This window comes from Lissotriton vulgaris, chromosome 9 (assembly GCF_964263255.1).
Source record: "Lissotriton vulgaris chromosome 9, aLisVul1.2, whole genome shotgun sequence".
In the NCBI taxonomy this organism is placed as follows: domain Eukaryota; kingdom Metazoa; phylum Chordata; class Amphibia; order Caudata; family Salamandridae; genus Lissotriton; species Lissotriton vulgaris.
The window spans coordinates 568,228,439-568,248,222 of NC_141697.1; the positions used below are offsets into that span (position 1 = coordinate 568,228,439).

At 34.1% G+C, this 19,784-nt stretch overlaps 1 long non-coding RNA gene across 1 annotated transcript in view; it reads right to left on the minus strand.

The window, feature by feature from the left end:
- Positions 1-6,637: 6,637 nt before the first annotated feature.
- Positions 6,638-19,784, minus strand: part of LOC147691822 (uncharacterized) — a 28,639-nt gene continuing 15,492 nt past the window's right edge. Inside the window, exons 4-5 of the long non-coding RNA XR_015299966.1 lie at positions 15,414-15,484; positions 6,638-7,070 (exon numbers count right to left, since the gene is read on the minus strand). This is a non-coding gene — a long non-coding RNA (uncharacterized LOC147691822). The remainder of the gene's footprint in view (positions 7,071-15,413; positions 15,485-19,784) is intronic.

Below are 19,784 nucleotides of genomic sequence, written 5' to 3' on the forward strand. Positions count from 1 at the left end.
TGGCATTGCTTTTAACATTCTGCACTCTGAAGCTCCACTCTGAAGCTCCACTCTGAAGCTCCACTCTGAAGCTCCACTCTGAAGCTCCACTGTGAAGCTCCACTCTGCTATAGAACATAGAATGAGTGCATTTGTTGTATTTTTGTTCACCTAGATTTGCATAGTAACATTTATGTTGTTTGTAAATAATAATGCAAAGACAAAATAATGTTTATCTTTTTTATTTATTTAAATATATTTATTATTGTAAGCAAATTAAACTGTACTGAAAATACGTTTACATTTTGTATGAAACATAATTTACTTATGTTTTTTTAGTTCAATTTACAGTAAAGTTTTGTGTACTTTTTTTCAACTTATGGAAACATATCTTGTACAAGCCACTTTTAGATGGATGCAGGCAGCTGCTTTGAAACTTCTTTAAACAACATATACAATGATGTGAAGGTCTTAGAATGCAATTGCATGTATTGTTGGAAAACATCAATAAGGCACTTGAGGATGTCACACCGAACCATGCATAAGTACAATATTGCACAGTGACTTTACTAGTTTGAAAAAACCATAACTTCTGAAGAATCCAAAGATTGATGTTAAATGTTGCATGGATGACTGATGGATGTGTGAAAACGTGTGTGTATGTGTAAAGGATGGATGGATGTATGGAAGGATGAAAGTGTGGATGGATGCAGGATGGATTGTTGAAAGTGTGAATGGATGAAATGTTGGACGGAAGGACGGCTAAAAGAAAATGTAGGTGGATGGATGTATAAAATGTTGCATGGATGAATGATGTATGGATGTGTGAAAAGGTGGTGTGATGAATGATGGGTGGATGGATGAAAGTGTGGGTGAATTGATGGATGTGTGAAAAGGTGGTGTGATGAATGATGGGTGGATGGATGAAAGTGTGGGTGAATTGATGTATAGATGAAATGATGGATGTATGAAGGATGTATGAAGGATGGGTGGAAGAATGAAAGGATGGATAGTTTAAGTTGCATGGATGTATGATGCATGTGTGAAAAGCTAGGTGGATAAATAATGTGTGGCTGGAAGGATGTGTTGATGTGTGTATAGATTGTGGAATGAAATTTTAAGATTAATGTTGAAAATGTTGCATGGATGAATGATTGATTGATAGTTGAGAAAGTTGTTTGAAAAATGATGAGTGAATGGATAGAAGGGTGGATGTGTAAATGATGTATGGATGGAAAGCTGAAAGTGGATGGATGTATTGTTAGTAGAATGTAATGGTAGATGAATGTGATGGATGGATGTATTGAAATTTATGTGGCTGTATGATGGGTGTATGGATTGAAGGGTGGATGAGTAAAGGATGGATGTATGGAAATGTGGAAGTGTGGCTGGATGAAGGATGGATGAATGAAAGTGTGTATGAAAGGATGCATGGCACTGTTAGATGGATGCAGGCAGTTGCTTCGAAACTTCTTTAAACATCATATACAATGAAGTCAAGGTATTAGAAAGTGTTGTCACGTTTTGTTGTAAAACATCAATAAGGCATTTTAGGATGCCACTGAAGTATGCATAGGAACTATATTGCATAGTGACTTTACTAGTTTGAACAATTCCATAACTTTCGAATAATTTGAAGATTGATGTATGAAATGTCGCATGGATGAATGATGGATGTGTGAAAAGGTGTGTGGATGTGTAAAGGATGGATGTATGGATGGAAGGATGAAAGTGTGGTTGGATGCAGGTTGTCGTGTTGAAAGTGTGAATGGATGAAAGGATGCGTGGAATGATGAAAGGGTGGACGGAAGAAGGCCGGATGTAATAAAAGGTGGATGTATAAAATGTTGAATGGATGAATTATGTATGGAGGTGTGAAAAGGTGGTGTGATGAATGATGGGTGGATGGATGAAAGTGTGTGTATTGATGTATAGATGAAAGATTGAATGGATGAAGCATGTAGGATGGATGGAAAAATGAAAGGATGGATAGTTAAAATGTTGCATGGATGTATGATGTATGAGTGAAAATGTAGGTGGATAAGTATTGTGTGGCTTGATGGATGCGTTGATGTGTGTATAGATTGGGGAATTAATGTTTAAGATAGATGTGAAAAATGTTGCATGGATGAATGATTGATGTATCGGTGAAAATGCTGTTGGACAAATGATGAGTGGATGGATAGAAGTGTGTATGTGTAAAGATGGATGTATGTATGGGAAACTGAAAGTGTGGATGGATGTATTGTTAGTATAATAAATGGTAGATGGATGTATTAATAAAAATGTTGCATGAATGATGGATGTGTGCAAATGTAGGTGGGTGTATGAATTGAAGGGTGGATGTGAAAAGGATGGATGTATGGATAGAAAGATGCAAGTGTGGATGGATGAATAAAAGTGTGGATGAAAGGATGCATGAAAGGATAAAAGGGTGGACGGATGAAGTATGGATGTAAGAAAAGATGGCTGGATGTATGTGTGAAAAGGTGCTGTGGTGAATGATGGGTGGATGCGATGAATGATGTGTGGATGGAGAAAGGGTGGGCGTATGGATGTATAGATGATAGCGTGGATGGATGAAGGATGTATGGATAGGAGGATGAAAGGCTAAATGAAAAGTTGCATGGATGGATGTGTGAAAAGGTAAGTGGATGAATGATGGATGATGAAAGGGTGTGTGGATGGATGTATATTTGGGAGACTGAAATGTTAGATGGATGTTTGGATGGAGAAAATGTTGCATGTATGAATGATGTATGAAAAGGTGGTGGGATGAATGATGGTGGATGGATGAAAATGTGGGCGTATGAGCATTATCATGGGAGTAGCATTTTTAATGAACGTTGGATATGTTTTTATGTTACCATTTTTTCACAATGTATAAGACAGATGAATTTGCTACATAACATCGAATGAGTGCACATGTGGTGTAGCTTCTGTAAAAAAAATTTACACATTAACATTTTTGCATGTAGCTCAATTTGCTATAGAATAATTACATTTGTTGTAGTCTTTTTCAAGTAAAATTGTCCATTAACATATCTTATGTACTCTGTAAATAATAATGCAAATACAAGATAAAAAGCTTTAAAAAGTTTTATTTAAGTAAATATATATTTAGTATTATTGTTTGCAAGCAAATTAAACTTTAATTAAAATACTGTATTTTTAGCCTTTTTACTGAAACATAATTTGAATATCTCCCATTTTTAATTAAAGAGAGTCTGTCAAAGAGATAGTGTATCAAAGAGAGAGAGAGTCTGTCAAAGAGAGAGAGTCTGTCAAAGATAGAGAGAGTCTGTCAAAGAGAGAGTCTGTCAAATATAGAGTCTGTTAAAGAGAGAGAGTCTGTCAAAGAGGGAGTCTGTCAAAGAGGGAGAGTCTGTCAAAGAGAGAGTCTGTCAAAGAGGGAGAGTCTGTCAAAGAGGGAGAGTCTGTCAAAGAGGGAGAGTCTGTCAAAGAGAGAGAGAGAGAGTCTGTCAAAGAGAGAGAGAGTCTGTCAAAGAGAGACAGTCTGTCAAAGAGAGACAGTCTGTCAAAGAGAGACAGTCTGTCAAAGAGAATACAAGATAAAAAGATTTAAAAAGTTTTATTAAAGTAAAAATATATTTAGTATTATTGTTTGCAAGCAAATTAAACTTTAATTAAAATACTGTATTTTTAGCCTTTTTACTGAAACATATTTTGAATATCTCCCATTTTGTACATTTATTTACAGTCAAGTATTGTGTTGTTTTTTACAACTCATGTATTTTTCGTATGTATCCATTTTGTAATATTACATTGACATTTTTTGGCAAGATTGGCATTAGTGCTTCTTGAATGTCGTCAATGTCCGGTGGTATATGGAAGTAGTCCAGTAGAATATTGTTATCTATTTCGACTGATTGTAAATTTTCTGCATTATCAATATGTACATTTAGTGTACTGTGTTCCTGATTCGCAGTTTCAAGTCCATATATAGTCATATTTATTTCTTCTTCTGGCGGTTCTATTTTCTGTGAAGGAAAAAGAATTTAGTAAATTTCATATTTATGAAGTTATTTTATTTTTTTTCTTGTGTTGACCTACGGACAAATTTCTTGTTATATGCAGTCTTAAATAATGTTAATAAGTAGTGAAGATAGTTTAAGAAAGGATAGATTGTGAGTACGTATAGTGAAAAGGTATAATAGAGGATTATAGACTGTTTTGTAATGTTATAGATACTTTAGTAAAAATACGTTTTAATAAAGTGGAGAGTATAAGTTAGTTTTATAGTAGTGATTAGTATAATACATAGTATAGCTTAATGCATTTAGATAGAGAGTATTAGAAGCGATAGTTTGAGTGAATTGTAATTAGTGAATATAGAGTTTGATGGTGTTTTAAAAAGTAGATAGTATAGATTGAGTAGTAGAGCAAGTTATTAATATTTTCATAATTTGTACTTACTTGAAATTGTGTATTCCTTGTTGTGTTTAACATTTTATTGTTGTTAAATTCATGCACTGTCAAGTGCGTCATCTTAATGTAGGATCCAATTTCAATGGGAAAGTCTGTGGCATCTCTCCAAAGAGTTATTTTTACTGAGTCCGTTGTATCTTTCACAGTTATTGATTTAAGTTTTGTATCTTGTCCGGCAATAACAATTGTTTTGATTTCTTCTTCCTGTAAGACAAAATTGGTAATAGAAATTAAAGAGAGTCTGTCAAAGAGATAGTCTATCAAAGAGAGAGAGTCTGTCAAAGAGATAGAGAGTCTGTCAAAGAGATAGAGAGTCTGTCAAAGAGATAGAGAGTCTGTCAAAGAGATAGAGAGTCTGTCAAAGAGATAGAGAGTCTGTCAAAGAGAGAGTCTGTCAAATAGAGAGTCTGTCAAATAGAGAGTCTGTCAAAGAGAGAGAGAGAGAGTCTGTCAAAGAGGGAGAGTCTGTCAAAGAGGGAGAGTCTGTCAAAGAGAGAGAGTCTGTCAAAGAGAGAGAGAGTCTGTCAAAGAGAGACAGTCTGTCAAAGAGAGACAGTCTGACAGACTCTCTCTCTCTGTTTGACAGACTCTCTCTCTCTTTGACAGACTCTCTCTTTGACAGACTCTCTCTCTTTGACAGACTGTCTCTCTTTGACAGACTGTCTCTCTTTGACAGACTCTCTCTCTTTGAGACTCTCTCTCTTTGACAGACTCTCTCTCTTTGACAGACTCTCTCTTTTTGACAGACTCTCTCTTTGACAGACTCTCTCTCTCTTTGACAAAGAGAGAGAGAGTCTGTCAAAGAAAGAGAGAGTTTGTCAGAGAGACAGTCTGTGAAAGAGAGACAGTCTGTCAAAGAGAGACAGTCTGTTGAAGAAAGTCTGTCAAAGAGAGAGTCTGTCAAAGAGAGAGTCAAAGATAGATAGTCAATGAGAGAGAGTCAGTCAAAGATAGAGAGTCTGTCAAAGAGAGAGAGTCTGTCAAAGAGAGAGAGAGTCTGTCAAAGACAGAGAGAGTCTGTCAAAGACAGAGAGAGTCTGTCAAAGAGAGAGAGTCTGTCAAAGAGAGAGAGAGTCTGTCAAAGAGAGAGAGAGTTTGTCAAAGAGAGAGCGAGTCTGTCAAAGAGAGAGAGAGAGAGTCTGTCAAAGAGAGAGAGAGTCTGTCAAAGAGAGAGTCTGTCAAAGAGAGAGAGAGTCTGTCAAAGAGAGAGTCTGTCAAAGAGAGAGAGAGTCTGTCAAAGAGAGAGAGTCTGTCAAAAAGAGAGAGAGTCTGTCAAAGAGAGAGAGTCTGTCAAAGAGAGAGAGAGTTTGTCAAAGAGAGAGCGAGTCTGTCAAAGAGAGAGAGAGAGAGTCTGTCAAAGAGAGAGAGAGTCTGTCAAAGAGAGAGTCTGTCAAAGAGAGAGTCTGTCAAAGAGAGAGAGAGTCTGTCAAAGAGAGAGAGTCTGTCAAAAAGAGAGAGAGTCTGTCAAAGAGAGAGAGTCTGTCAAAGAGAGAGAGTCTGTCAAAGAGAGAGAGTCTGTCAAAGAGAGAGAGTCTGTCAAAGAGAGAGAGTCTGTCAAAGAGAGAGAGTGAGTCAAAGAGAGAGTCAAAGAGAGATAGTCAAAGAGAGTCTGTCAATGAAAGAGAGAGTCTGTCAAAGAAAGAGAGTGTCAAAGAGAGAGATAGTCTGTCAAAGAGAGAGAGAGTCTGTCAAAGAGAGAAAGTCTGTCAAAGAGAGAGTCTGTCAAAGAGAGGGAGTCAAAGAGAGTTAAAGAGAGTCAAAGAGAGAGAGTCTGCTCAAAGAGAGAGAGAGTCTGTCAAAGAGAGAGAGAGTCTGTCAAAGAGAGAGAGAGGGAGTCAAAGAGAGAGTCAAAGAGAGAGTCAAAGAGAGAGTCAAAGAGAGAGTCAAAGAGAGAGTCAAAGAAAGAGTCAAAGAAAGAGTCAAAGAGAGAGTCAAAGAGAGAGTCAAAGAGAGAGTCAAAGAGAGAGAGTCTGTCAAAGAGAGAGAGAGTCTGTCAAAGAGAGAGAGAGTCTGTTAAAGAGAGAGAGAGTCAGGGAGTCAAAGAGAGTCTGTCAAAGAGAGTCTGTCAAAGAGAGAGAGAGTCTGTCAAAGAGCGAGAGTTTGTCAAAGAGTGAGAGTTTGTCAAAGGTGTAAGTATTGTGTGCAAGAGTTTTTGGTACATAGTGTGTGTGTAAAAGGGTGACTTTTTTTTTTTATAAGCTTACCTCAGCAATAGTCCCAGAAATGCTCATTAATGAGCGTAGTGAAGCTGCTTTTACTGTTTTTATCGGTGATATTGGTGGAGCAGGGGGTTGTAGGATATATTGTGCCTCCTGTATTATTTCTTGAGGTATAGATAAGGGCATCATGCGTGATAGTTTCGTTTGTTTCGTGATGATAATCACATTGTTTTTGGCTAAGAAATTGCGAATCATAATAGCATTTCCTTCTTTAGTTTGCTGGTAAAATGGCTCATTGTAGCACGTTGCTTTAATGCAACTACTTTCATCAGCTAGAGCTAGATGATACATTACTTTGTGCTCTTGTTTAGCATTTGTATAGTTTGTTTTTGTCGAACATTTTATTACGTTGGCTCGGATTGTTTTTTGGTAAGGTTTGTTGTCTTCATGTTTCATTTTTTTGAGGTCTTCTATGGAAATCATCTGAAATGAGAGAAAATGTTAGTACACATTCTGAGCATAAATTTTTCCCCTTTTGCTATTACCTGTAATAAAATAGCATGTTAATGAAGTGGTTGCATTTTAAACTGCCACCCATAATGCTTTGTGATCACTATAATATGATTCTAATGTACCGTAGTGCATGATGTTGTCATTAGTATAGATGTGATCTAGTGTAGAATTGTAGTCTGTTGTGTATTGTTGTATTTTTTGCTGGCATTGAAATTGCTGCAGCATATATTCTAATAGCAAAGTTCTGTTTGGTGACATTTGTGTTAAATCTATATTGAAGTCTCCCATGATGACATATTTTGAATTTGGATACAAGCAAATTATGCTACTTAAAGCTTGTAATAATGTCTGCAAAAGTACATGTGGTGGTTTGTACAGTATAATAAATAAGTATTCTGAATCATTAAGATGCAGAGTGAAAATTAAAAAGTCAATTTCGTGTTGTGTTTGATATATTGGCGATAAAAGCATGTTTTTTTTGTAGTAAATGGCAATACCATGCTTAGTGTGCTGGTTGTGAAATTTATCAAATAATACTAGGTGATATTGTTCTATCAAGAACGTATTCTTATCTGCTTTTCTAGTTGTGTTGATTTCAGTAAGGCATATAATATCACTGTTCATGATATTTTTGTCTGATTTCATAGCAGTGTAATTTCTTTGCAAGGACCGTATGTTATGGACAATTATATTACACTGTTGTCTATAGCTATGTAATTGTGGTACTGATATTTGTAATAGCATGTGTGTTCTTAAACGTGTCATTTCTTCATGCACTTTTGGATGTACAGCTATTTTGTCTTGCTGAAAGTTTCTAATGTATATGTTGTCTAAAGATTTAGCTCTGCTTAAAGCTACATAATGTAGATGATGTACTTTACTGTTGTTAAAGTGAATGTAAATGGGCTCAATTGTTTCTCCTTGTGTTCTATGTATAGTTCTTGCAGATGATTGTCTCAATGGGAATTGTTTGCGTATAATAGTTATAAATTTCTGTGTATATTGGAAATGCCGTGTAATAGCATGAATGGGTGTCCAATGAGGCAAAATATTACTGTGATATATGTGTTTGTTTTCTTGTCTTGTTAATTTGCCTACTGTTTCTTTATCAAAATTAATCCAAATTACATTTGGGCTGTTATTGATAGTTTCCACAAATTCTACTATACCTGTTGCACCATTTGTTAAACCATCATTGACATTTATATTGTTAGTTAAATCATATCTTAATTGCAATGCAATATGTAATATTGATGGCAGGCTCATTGTTTTAGTAGAATCTGTGGGCAACTGTTTGAGTATTTTTTTTTTTTACTGCTTCACTTAAGTCTGCTGCAACTGTATCTATTGCTGTAGCTGTGTAAACTGGGTAATGGGTTATATGTTCTAATAAAACTGCATTATTTATGCTATTGACTTCATTGTTAGTTCCCATAATGTAAGGGATCGTTTTGCTAATGTTTTCAGGTGGCTCTATTTCTCGTGTTTTTATCTGTATAATATCCTCATTTGTTTGTTTCCCTTCTCTTAATCTGTTTAGTAGTTGAGCAAATGGCAAGTCATTTTGTTGTCTCATTATTTTAGTCAGCTCAAATAACTTGAAATGTGTCTGCCATAAATTAGTACTTACTGGCCTATATGAATGTTTTGGGTTGTCAAATATGTATGGGTCAAAAACTGGCTTCAATTGGTAAAAGTCTCCAATTGCTAAAATAGATATACCGCCAAAAGGGAGATCAGACATTTTTATCTCTTGCAATCTATTATGTATAAAGTTGAATACATTAGCCCCTACCATTGATATTTCATCAATTATTAGCAATTTAAGATGCATTAGCTGACCTTGTAGTGTGCTTCTATTCTCATGAGTTAGCTGTCTATGAGTTAGTGTTTGTGAAATAGGTATTTTAAAAGTACTATGTAGTGTTTGTCCTTGAATGTTATGTGCTGCTTTGCCAGTTGGAGCTGTAAGCAATACATATATGTTATCTGGGTTTTCTCCTGCTTTTGTATTGTAATAACGTAGTAATGTTTGGTAAAGTGCTGTTATAAGGAAACTTTTGCCTACTCCTGCACCACCTGTACAAAATGTGTAGCATGGTGTTTCTTTAGTTTTAACCCAATGCAAATGATGATATATAAAGTTAAGTTGTTCTTCTGTTAGATTTTGCATTATACTATCATATTGTTCTTTTGGCATTATGTTATTGCTTATTGATTCTTCTCTACTTGTACTTCTAATCCCTAAATCAAATGATAGGTCATACAATGGGTTTTCATTATTTTGCACTTCATGGCATATGGTGTTATCTTCTTCTGTATCTATTGGTGGTAGCAATGTATCTAATATACTAGTTTCATTGCTATTAGTTGTTAGTTGTTTATTATGTTTATTATATTTATTATGGTTTGAATGAACTGCATTTTTAAGTTCTAGATAGCGTTCATAATAAGTTCCCTTGTTATTAATTATATTATGTTCATTTCGCCATGGGTAAAAAAGCATGAGCAATTCTCTATAGTAATTTTTTGATTCATTTTGTATGTTAAATCTGCAATAGCGAATTACTCTTGCTTTTTTTCTTTTTATGCAGTTTGTTTCGTCTACTAAATTTATCTCAAGTTCTTCGTCATCTGAGCTATGAAAGTTATTTTCAATAAGGAAATTGTCATGGCCTGTTTCTTCTTTTCCTTTACATTTTTTCTTTTCATTATACATAGATGCATAGTCAGCTAATGTACATGTTTCTAATTTTACAGGGCGTTTACTATACCTGACTATAATATTATCATATTGTATTTTACAAGACTCATCTGGTAAAGAATTGATAGTTTCGATGTCTTTTAATAAGTATGTACGCTTTTCATTAGGACTTGTATTGATAAATACAAAAGATCTTGAACTTTTCCGTAAAGGAATTTGTAGTATTAGATATGCTGCTTCTTGTGCACTTATTTCTGTACAGTTTAAGAATTTGTTCCCTATATGCTTAAGTTGTTCTTTAATACTTGGATTGGCATGTACTTCTTTAGCAGCTTGGGCAATTAGTTTGCTCATTCCTCGCTGTGATTTACTAATGTATGAAACAATATACACAGCACATGCATATGCATCTAAGATGTATTGTATATCTATGTTTGCTTGCCATGCTTTCAAAATAGTTGGATTGTAGTTATTTATAAAGCATTCAGCTGGTGTCCTTTTCAAGAAAATAGTATTTTTTTGTATAATAGATTGTATACATAAAGTATATTGTTTTAGATCTATGTTCATTGAATGTAAAAACTGTTCAAAAGTATAATTTGAAAATTCTTGGCTATTTATAGTTAAATGTATTAGTTCAATTTGCTGTAAGAGCTCGTTATTTGTTTTGTCTAGCTCTATTGGTTCTAGTATAAAAGTTTCAGGCATTGGATATCTGGGATAATGATATTTGCATGTTCTTTTATGTTTGATACGGCAGTTTTTGGTATGGCCGTGTCTTTGTAGAGGTAGTAAAGACTCTATATCTGGTTCTTCTGTTTTTGCACATGTAACATACTTATTTATGAAAGTAGTGACTTCATCTCTATCAGAAGTTTCATATAGTGGAGCATTTTCTATCCATATTATAGCATGTATATGTGGTGATCCCCGTTGTTGGAATTCCACTCTATAAAAGTAATCAATAATTTTGCCAATTGGATTACTTTCATGCAATAAAACAGAATTAAATAATTTCCGAACTTGGAAGTCAAAATGTCTTGCACATGTAATGGGATTCTGCTGTATTAATTTGCATTTTGTTTCCCATGACATATTGTTAAATTCTTCTTTTGTGCATTCTGGTCTCTTTTCTGTACGTAATAATATGTTAATTAAGTGATACCATTTCGTTTCTGCAGCAGATAAAGTTAAAAAAATGTTGGTAATCCTAATTGTCTAATCATAGCAAAGAGGTCTTTTTTGCATTGCTCCCAATATGGTGGTGAACTACGGATAGTTTTAAGTATTTTGTATCCTTCATTATACTGCAAAATTGTATCTAATTTATTCTTTATGTCTTTGGCAGTTATAATGTTTCCATTATTAAAGTATTTCCTAAGAGATATAAATATTTTGCTCTGTAATTGTTTAATGTGTAATGTTTTTAATTTAAAGAAAAGATTAGTAACACACTTTGCTACTCTTAGATCATTACTTCTTACTTCTGATTGACAGATTGTGCTGTAATGTATTGGGACATGCCTTTCTTCATTAGTCGGCCTTCGTTTCCCGCCAAATATAGTTGGGAATGCCAAATATTCTGAATCTTTGTCTTCATACAGGCCTCTTGGTGTGTTATATTCTGCAGGTGCTAAACTTAAAATATTATTTGTTTCTGTAGTAATAGTTTCATTATCTAACATAGTATCTAAATTTCCTGCTGGAATGTTGTCTGAGGAATCTGACGTATTACTTGTATCTGAAGTCTCATCACAAGAATGTATATCTTGTGTTGTATAATCCCAATCTTCATTAATAGTGATTCCATATTCTTGAAACAAAGTGCTTGTAGTGGCTAAATATAAAGCTGCACGTTTAACTTTGTTTGGTCTAACATTTTCATAATGGGTATAAGATTTATAACTTAATTTCCTTTTTAATTTTATTGGAATTGTCATGTTATCATTAATTTGCCTTGGTAAAACAGTTACTGTTGTCATAACGTCTGCAGGGACATTTACTACTGCACCTGATAGAGATTTTTGGAATCCACGTGGTAATGTTCTAATTTGTAAAAAAAGGTATTCTTGGCGATACTAATCTTTCTTCTAAGTTATGCAACTGTAAGACTGCTGGGATATCAGGAAATGTCATCCCATTATATACTGAACATGGAGGTATTTTGTCTTTTGATATATATGTGTAACATGTTCTGCATATCTTATTTGTTCTGTATTTGCTAATATTACATTCTATGAATTTAGCTCTCTTACTAATACTGTGTGTATTTTGAAGACTTTGCTTATGCCATAGTTGATTGCAAATAGTGCAAGTGTACTCGGGTCCATATCGTATTTCTTCCTGAAATATCCTAATTATCTCATTTGTTGTTTGACCTGCTATATGTCTATGATTAGGTTCATTCTCTTTGTTTTGTGTCCGTTTTCTTTTTCTATTACTGTTTATTTCTAGAATTTCTATATTGGTTGGTTGAATTAGTGATTCAACATTAGCTGTTAATGTGTTTATTATCTCAGTATTGTTAAGAGCTATGTGTGAAGCTAAATAACTGTCTTCTGTTACATGCAGTCTATTGTCCTGACTATTGCTGTTTTGTGTGTTTATTATTGTATTTTCTACTTGTAAGTTATTCGAAGGAATTTCCCCTAATGCATTTATAGATATATGTGTCGTATGAACATATATGCTTTTTCTAGACTTTACATTTCCTTGTTTATGATTCCGTTGTGTTTGGTGTAATCCTTTTTTGCTAATTGTTGTTATGTTCACTGTAGTTAAATCTAAAGTAATACTCTCAGAATTAGTAATTTGTTCTCTATTGCCTAACTTTAGAATGTATTCTATAATAAGATTAATAGAGTCAATGTTGATAGCAATACATGTTCCATTAGGATGTTGTATTGCATTTTCATTTTGGCTATGTGAATCAAATAGAGAGTATGTATGTAGAGTTTTGAAGACTGAAATTATATATCTACCTATAGAGATCAATATACCAGTTTGTGAATTAATTGTAGAAGTTAGTGCAGATATAAATTTACTATGTAAAGTTTGTGCTGATTTTGTTAGTTCTTCGCTAAAGCATTTTTTGAGCTTTGTAGAATAGATTATGTCATTGCTAACTTTGTAATTTGGTAACTTTAGAGGTTGCATACAATCTTGTTCACCGACAGAGTGCATTTCAGTGTACAAAGCATCTCCAAGATTCATAATACAGTGCAAGTCTACACTATCCCAAATATAAGCTGGTTTACAGTAGTTCTTTAGAATAGCAAATATACTATTTTGAAGACAATGTGTATAGTGACTAGTTTTATCACTATGTGTATTTTTTTCCTGTGGATGTGTGTTATGTAAAAAGGGAATTTCTTGTGGTGTTTGTGTTAAAATATGTGAATCTATATTGGTATTATTTGTGCTACTTTCCTTGTTCTGCAATGTGCTATTGTGTATATTATCATGAAGTAAACTGTCATTACTTCCAGTAATAAGTTTATATGTATTATAGTAATCACTTGAATATGTGTTTGTATGTACATTACTTGTGTTTATTGTTTGTTGTACATTTATGTGTGTGTTATTAATTACATTAGTAGAATATGTGTTGGTATTTAACTTACTTGCTGGTATTGTTTGTTGTACATTTATGTGTGTGCTATTAATATGTTGTCTTTCTGTGTTGCTCTTAAGTGTTTTCTTAAGTATACTTGCATATGTGTCAGTAGGAGTAGTCTCTTCTGGTGTATTAGTATATTGTGTTGTGCTGATCTGCTTGCTGTTCTTTTTAGATTGATTATTAGGCCCTGTTGTAGTGAGAATTGCACAGGAATACGTACTAGTACTAGGAGTATTATCTAAAAATGCTAATGGCTGTTCCTTATTCCAAAAAGTATTTTTTTTAGATTGACATCTCTGAATGATTTTTTTGGCATTTTCTATACGCATTTCAAATGCTTGTGTAAAAAAATTTTCACTACCTTTAGTAGAATACACATAAAAACTGCATTCTTATTTTTTTCATGACGCACCATTGCTTTTTGAAGTGATTCTTTTGTAATCGTACTTATTTGTATTGGAGTTAATTCATACGGCACACAATTCAGGTTTGGTTTCTTAAGATAGTGTGCCAGATTAGTGATGTATTCTAGAAGTTTTTCAAATGTGAACTGTATAGTAATACATGTTCCATTTGGATGAGGCATTCCAGTCTTATCACGACTATGTGAGTCAAATACAAAGTACGAATCATTTTTCTTAAAAATGGAAATAACATAAATTTCCATGCAAAGTATAACACCGGAGTTGGAATCAAGTGCAGGTTTTAATATTTTGTTGAGATTTGGAAACGAAGGGTCACATTGTTGTAATATGTCTCCATAATAAGGTTCTTTAAGTTTAAGAGAATAGATAGTAGTATTGTGTTCAATAAAATTTGGTAACTCATCTGGATGCCTAAGTTGTTCGCTATTAAGTAAATGCATATCTATATATAAAGCATCACCTAATTTCATAATGTAATGCAAGTCTTCTTTAGTCCATGTATGTGCATCTTTGTAATAGTTGTGTATAATTGCAAAAGTACTATTTGGCAAGCATTGATAACCTCTAGAATTGCATGTAAATTTGTCATGACCTTGATGATAATCTGCTGCTAGTATTTGCATCTTAGCTAATCTAATTTATGAAATAATTTGATATCGCTACAGTATTGCTAGATTTTTTTGTTATACGCGAGTCTATTTTCGTTCTCTTATTTAATCTCTATATATATATATATATATATATATCTATATATCTATTGCTAATTTATATTTTCTTTTGTAGTTAACTATAATGCAAGGCAATTAATTGATCACTATTTTTTTGCTTTGTATTTTAGGTAGCAGATTTAGATGTATTTTGTTTACAATTTTAGTGATGTACTAGCTATAAGTTATACTATTAGCATATATATATATATATATATATATATATATATATATATATATATATATATATATATATATATATATATATATATATATATATATTGGATATATATATATTTGGATATATTTATATGTATATATATATAGTTATTTTACTGTTAAATATATTCCAAGTTACAGGTTGATAGCTTATTTAAAAAACATACTTCTAATTGTATATATTTCCAAACAATTAGCAATTGTCTTTATAAAAGAAATAATTTTTAATGTTAAGTATATAAATATATATATAATTTTTTTAATAACTAATTATATATCTGATTTTGTCTAGTTTTTTTTCTCTAAATCCACTCTATTGTTGTTTTGGACTTGTTTTATAGTTGGAGCTGGTAGCAAAAGAAAAAGCAATTACTTTTACTTTTTTGTTAACTATTTTTTTTTCTTAAGATTAATGTTACCTATGGAAATCTTCTATATGATCTTTTCGAATTCTAAGTATATACTATATATATATATATATATATATATATATATATATATATATATATATATATATATATATATATATATATATATATATATATATATATATATAGGTGTGTGTTGATATGTGTCTTGCTTTTTCCCTTCTATTTCTATACTTACAAGTCAATACAGAAGCAAAATAGATACTTTTACCGTGATGATGTTTTCACTGATGTTGTGTCAAACAATTATGAACGTCTGATGTTATTCAATCAATTGGCAATCTAAGGAAGAATGAAACAAGCATTAATATTGAGTTGACATATTAATATAATAAAAGCGGCTCGATACTCAAGACTATGTGTAGAAGTTGTATGTGTAGTATGTGTGTGGACTGAGTGAAGCATATTAGTAGTCGTAAATCGAGTTTTAGAAGTGTATGTAGTATAGAGTAACTAGTAATGTATAGTAGTAAGGAGGATAAAGTGAGCAAGATAGAGAGAGATGGTGGGCAGGAAGAAGAGATGTTAATAAAGAGGGGTTGTTAGGCAATATTGAGAGTAGTGGAAAGATGAAGAGAAAGATAAGGAAAAGAGAGAAGTCTGATAAGGAAGAGAGGATAGAGGTGTAGAATGTAAGCTACAAAAAAATAGAAATGTAAATTACATGAAGTGATTTGTATGAGAAGTTGTAAATAGTGTATTAGATGCATTGTTTGTAATTTTAAGCAAGTACAAAGGAATAGGAGAGGTAGTGAGATTACGGAACACTTAATCCCTTGTTAAATCTAAATAAACAATAGAAGAGACGTTAAATACATCTGAATTTGCCACAGAGACTGAGTGATGCAACTAGGGAATTGCACACTCACTTTAGGTGGAAAAGAAAGCCCTCACACACCGACCTAGTCAGTGTCATGCTTCATCATTGGGCCCCACCAAAGAGGCCGAATGCCTCTTTGGTGTGCTACGACGCCAGAAGACTGCGGAGCAGGTTTTGTGAAAAAGGCATGTTGTGAGTTTTATAATTAAAACTGCCTAATGTGTAAGTAAAAATCTATATTTCTTGATGCTTAGTACACAAATGAAAGAGTTATGTGTCTGAATTTAATGCCCAAGGTAATGGATTTGTTAATTTAAAATACTAATTAGTCAGTCAACATGTTTCATGTTTTACAGTTGTTTACATTTCCTTAGGCATTTATAATGACAGAATTATACCCCGGCGGTATGGACTCTCTAATCGCCCACCCTGACCTGGGGGCGTGAAAGTGAAAATATCAAAAAAATGATTTAGTGCATAAAAAAAAGGGGGAAGAGCAATTGCTCATTCCAAAAATACTCCTAATTGCGGAGTGTTTGTGCACCTGTAAAAGAAATAACAGACAAACATATAAGGAAAAGAGAGAAGTCTGATAAGTAAGAGAGGATAGAGGTGTAGAATGTAAGCTACAAAAAAATAGAAATGTAAATTACATGAAGTGATTTTTATGAGAAGTTGTAAATAGTGTATTAGATGCATTGTTTGTAATTTTAAGCAAGTACAAAGGAATAGGAGAGGTAGTGAGATTAAGGAACACTTAATCCCTTGTTAAATCTAAATAAACAATAGAAGAGACGTTAAATACATCTGAATTTGCCACAGAGACTGAGTGATGCAACTAGGGAATTGCACACTCACTTTAGGTGGAAAAGAAAGCCCTCACACACCGACCTAGTCAGTGTCATGCTTCATCATTGGGCCCCACCAAAGAGGCCGAATGCCTCTTTGGTGTGCTACGACGCCAGAAGACTGCGGAGCAGGTTTTGTGAAAAAGGCATGTTGTGAGTTTTATAATTAAAACTGCCTAATGTGTAAGTAAAAATCTATAATTCTTGATGCTTAGTACACAAATGAAAGAGTTATGTGTCTGAATTTAATGCCCAAGGTAATGGATTTGTTAATTTAAAATACTAATTAGTCAGTCAACATGTTTCATGTTTTACAGTTGTTTACATTTCCTTAGGCATTTATAATGACAGAATTATACCCCGGCGGTATGGACTCTCTAATCGCCCACCCTGACCTGGGGGCGTGAAAGTGAAAATATCAAAAAAATGATTTAGTGCATAAAAAAAAGGGGGAAGAGCAATTGCTCATTCCAAAAATACTCCTAATTGCGGAGTGTTTGTGCACCTGTAAAAGAAATAACAGACAAACATATAAAACTTTCACACAATTCGTTGTAAATATAAGTCATTGCGTTTGTCCAGGGTGTTCTATAGTTGTTGCATAGTGTTCCTAAATAAACACTATAGTTAACATCATCTATATAGCCTTATAGGGATGCTCACACTAACTTAGTAAAGTGAAGTGGAAAAATGTGTGTAAAGCACACAAAGTAGCTAGAAAGTGTTGATGAACAGAGGAGACACATAAGAGATCAAGAGAGCTAGAAAGCAAGAAGAGAAGTAAGTGCAGAATGGAGTGAGAAGATAGCAAGTAAAAGAAGTGCAAGATAGAAAGTGAAGACAGGAAGGAGAGAGGACATGAGAGAGAGAAAAAGGGAGGGTAGGATGTAGGGCATGAGCAAGAAGGAGGAATGGATGGAAGAAAGTGCAGGAGCAAGAGGGCCAGCTCAGTGGTGTAAAGACTTTCAGGTAAGCAATGTTGTGTTTTGTAAAGCTGATAATACTGTCACTTTGAATGCGCCGAATGTGACTAAATTTATTTTTCTTTTGTTGCAGTATTTGACAGCAGGGTTGGGCAAGTATTTCTTGTTGCCATTTTGTCTTGAGATCTTTGGCTTGCTGTCAGTGTCCATGGTGCAAGGACCCCTATAGAGATAGATGTAGATGGAGGGGAGTAAAGAAGAGAGCAGTTGGAAGAGTGGGCAAGAGGAAGAGTGATAGCAAAGGGGAAACAAGAGGAAGAGTGATAGCAAAGGGGGAAAAAGCGGAGAGGGAGATAAAGAGAATAATGATAGATAAGAAAGGAGAGAAAGAGTGGATGCAGAGAGTGAGCAAGAGGAAAAAACAGATAAAAGATAGAAAAGAGAGAAAGTTAAAGGCAAAACAGGGAGAATGTGCAAGAGAGAAGAATAGTAGATAGGGAGGAAGAGAGGGAGGAAGAGAGAGGGAAGACGAAAAGTAAGTGTACAATTGTGTGAGAAGATTGGAAACAAAGAGTGCAAGATAGTAACTATTTCCGGTCGGCATTTTGTCTTGGGATCCATGGCTCGCTGTCTCCATGGCACAAGGGATTTCAGGTATGCGTTTTAAATTGTAATGTAATTAGTATTGCTCTTACAGGTGTTTAACTATTTTGTTTATATTCTTATAATATGTTTTTTTTTTGGGCTGTTCTCTCTAGTGTTTCCGTGTTGGGTCTCCTCCTTGGCGTAACAACTTTCAGGTAAGCGATGTGTTTTGTAACAAATAAATGACTGTCTCTTTTGAATGACCGGTTTTTTTTTAAGTTTGAAAAGGATTTTTTGACTTCATTCTACCCTTACGTTTCTTTTTGTCTTTTTTTTCTCTTCCTCCCTATGTACTATTTTTCTCTTGCACTTGCTCCCTCTTTTATCCTTTTAACTTTCTCTTTTTTATCTGTTTTTTCTATTGCTCACTCTCTGCATACTCTCTCTCTTGCCTTATCTATTCTTATTCTTTATCTCCCTCTCCTTTTTGCTTTTATTTCCCTTTGCCATCACTCTTCCTCTTGCCCCCTCTTCCAACTGCTCTCTTCTTACTGCCCTCCATCTACATCTCTCTCTATGGGGGTCCTTGCACCATGGAGACAGACAGTGAGCCAAAGAGTGCAAAATAGAAAGAGAATACAAGATGAGGATAGAGATGGAGAGTGAAGGCAGGAAGGAGATAAAACGCAGGAGTAAGAAGAAAGACAGAATGTTAAGTAAGAGTAAGAAGTAGGGCATGAGCAAGAGGGAGGGAGAGAGAGCAGATGGAAGAGGGTGCAGGAGAGAGGGATGGTAGAGAGAAAAGAAAGCATAAAGGAGATAGAGAGAAGAATGATAGATAGGGAGGAAGAGGAACACAGAGAGTATTAGAAAGAGAAAAAGAAAAGAAAAAGGAGAGTGCAGGACAGAGAAGCATGATAGATAGAAAAGGAGCTAGAAGAAAGGAAAGAGCAGATGTAATAGGGGGCAGGAAGAAGGAAGAGAGCATAAAGGAGAGATATATAGAGAAGAATGAATAAAGAAGTAATTAAAAAAAGGAAGAGAGAGTGCCAAGAAAGAACGGAGTATGCAGAGAGGAGGTGAAAAGAAGTTAAAGAAACATAAGTAAGAAAGAGGAAGAGAGTGCCGGAGATAGAAGTATGATAGATAAGAAAGTAGAGAGGATGCAAGATAAATGGAGATCATGAGAGAGAACGTAAAAGGGGCAAAAGACTGCAGAATGGAGGCAGAGATCCAAAAATATAAGGAGTGCCAGATGGAAAGGCAGAACAACATAGGGAAGGATATAGAGAGTGAAAGTCACAGAGTGCAAAAGGAAGAGCAAGAAAGAGAGAAAGCAGGAGTTAAAGGGAGGGTGTCCATGAGCAAGAAAGAATTAAGAAGGGAGCAGTTGGAAGAGGGGGCAA